This window comes from Liolophura sinensis, chromosome 12 (assembly GCF_032854445.1).
Source record: "Liolophura sinensis isolate JHLJ2023 chromosome 12, CUHK_Ljap_v2, whole genome shotgun sequence".
Lineage (NCBI taxonomy): Eukaryota > Metazoa > Mollusca > Polyplacophora > Chitonida > Chitonidae > Liolophura > Liolophura sinensis.
In genome coordinates, this window is record NC_088306.1 from 1,848,373 (window position 1) to 1,850,872 (window position 2,500).

At 42.8% G+C, this 2,500-nt stretch overlaps 1 non-coding gene across 1 annotated transcript; it reads left to right on the top strand.

Moving 5' to 3' along the window:
• Window positions 1-949: 949 nt before the first annotated feature.
• Trnaq-uug (transfer RNA glutamine (anticodon UUG)) lies at window positions 950-1,020 on the top strand. The gene has a single exon. It is a non-coding gene; the product is annotated as a tRNA-Gln (tRNA).
• The last annotated feature ends 1,480 nt before the right edge of the window (window positions 1,021-2,500 follow it).

A 2,500-nucleotide genomic window follows, 5' to 3' on the forward strand; every position in this document is an offset into this window, starting at 1 on the left:
CAAATTACATTTGTTTTCACTATACGGTTTCTTTCTCGCCTCTTTTCTTTATGTTATCAACACTGACCAGATAATGAATTTTTTTTGTATAATTTTTTTTTATCTTCTAACGGGCGCTTAATTGTCTGGGTCGCAAGAATGTTTAAAGATTTTATTACGACAAGCATTAATAGGACACTTCCTCATGATTACATCACACCAGAAGGGAGGAAGGGTGAAAGGACACATCTTTCCATTTTTTTTTGTTTAATTTTTGCAATAAGGCAATTATTGTACTGGGGAAATTTCTAAAAATGTCATGCCATGCAAGGCCTAAAGCTTTTGCACATCCCTTAAGACATTGTCAACATGGTTTCGCGTTTGATTCTAGCATGTTGTCAAACTACACATGTTTTTAATTATTTGGCTATTTCTTGCTCCTTTTCTTTATATTACCAACATTGACCAGGTGTAGCAATTATTTTTTGATGAAGGCTTTCAGTTTGTCAACAAGAAGGCGTATACTATACCGGGGCATAAGTTTCAAACATTTTATTACGACAAACAATTTAAGATCACCTCTTAAAGATTATTTACATTTGTAAGGAGAAAAGGTGAAAAGACATGCCTGTCAGCAATAAACTGCTTTAGACAGAGGCGTTCATTGCTAGAGGCATTAGTTTGCCAAATAGTGTTCACCTGGTTCCATGGTGTAATTGTTAGCACTCTGGACTCTGAATCCAGCGATCCGAGTTCAAATCTCGGTGGAACGTAATTTATTGGTTTTAAACAACTGTGTGAGACTTTGAAATTGTGCTAGTGAATTTCTCATGTTTTCCTGCTGTATGACTGCATGGTGGTGTTAGTTGCAAAATGTTATATGCAATATGCCGTCGTATAAGTGAAATATTCTTGAGTACGGCGTAAAAACACCAATCAAATAAAAAAATAAATAGATCATATTGCATCAGGTTCCATGGTGTAATGGTTAGCACTCTGGACTTTGAATCCAGCGATCCGAGTTCAATCTCGGTGGAACCTTTCCTTTTTTCAATTTAACTTTTTACCTAAACCTTTTGCACATTCTTGAAGACAGTGTTAGCATGATCTAGCGGTTGATTTTAGCATGTTGTCAAATTACATTTGTTTTCAACTATTCAGGTTTTTTCTCGCCTCTTTCCTTTATACAATCCTGGAAAAAAGTTTGGAATATTGGTGAATTTCACACCATCTCCACGAAGAGCATGGTTCGTTACGTTCAGGTCAATAATCTGTCGATTGGTTTCACTTAGATTAGTCTTAATGATGCATTATCAATAGTTTCCTCAAACCAGAACATTTCTAAATGTTATAGGAGACGAGTTTTCCACGATAATCTGAAAGCGCCCCAAACAAGTGCAGAAATTCAGTGAAACCCATGTATTTTATTACGAGCTGTAACTTTTATTCGATTGGAAATATGTCTACAATACTTGGTAAGTTAAATATGCAAAACACTAACAATACAGAAAATTAATTTAGTACTTGGTGTGCCCACCCCTTGCATTGTACAATGCGCGCACACGTCTTGGCATACTGGCAACTAAGGAAGTCAAAGTTTCTTCCGGTATATCTCTCAGCAAGTGAGCACAGCACGAGTTAGTTCAGCCACGTTCGTTGGGGCTTCATCCAGTTATTGAACCCACGGGAAACTCCGCCCACAAGTTCTCAATTGGGTTCATATCCGGTGAAATGGCTGGCCACTGCATGTGCTCAACACCCTCTTGTTCCAGAAAATTCGGCATCAGTTCGGTCCGGTGCGGCGTGGCGTTGTCGTCCTGATACACAAAGTTTGCCCTGAATTGTTGCCGAGCAAATGGGAGCATTATCGTTTCCAGAGTCCGTTGATATTGGTGCTGGTTCATGTGTCCATCAAGACGTGCAGGTCGCATTTACCAGTGCTATGAAAGCACCCAGACGGTGACCCACCGCCCCCGCCTTGGACTCTGGGCATGATGCAATCTTCGTTCAGAGCCTCGTGAGCCTGACGACGCACCATCACACGGCCATCTTCCCGGTAGACGACAAAACGAGACTCATCACTGAATATCACGTGTCGCCAGTGTCCCACCTGCCAGTTCAGGTGTTCCCGCGGCCCAGGATAGGCGTGCCTGGCGGTGTCGACGCTGTAGCAAAGGCTTCCTCTTAGGCCTCCCTACCAAATACCAGCAGTCAACAGTCTGGATCGCACTAAGCGGCTTGACACAGGAGTATTGGTAAATCTCATCAGTCAGCGCGTATCTGGTTGGAACTCTTCGTACGAAGCCATTGCGGCAAAGTCTCACCAGATACCGGTCCTCTCTCTCGGTGGTCTTTCGTGGCCGACCAGACCTCGGTCTAGGCGTCGGCACACCCGTCTGTCGGTGTCCGCTTAAAGATTTTGGAGACGGCTCCCTGAGTGACACCAAGAGCTGCTGCAATGTCCTTCTGTTTTGCTCCAGCCAGGCTCATACCAACGATACGGTTGCAGACTGCAGCACTC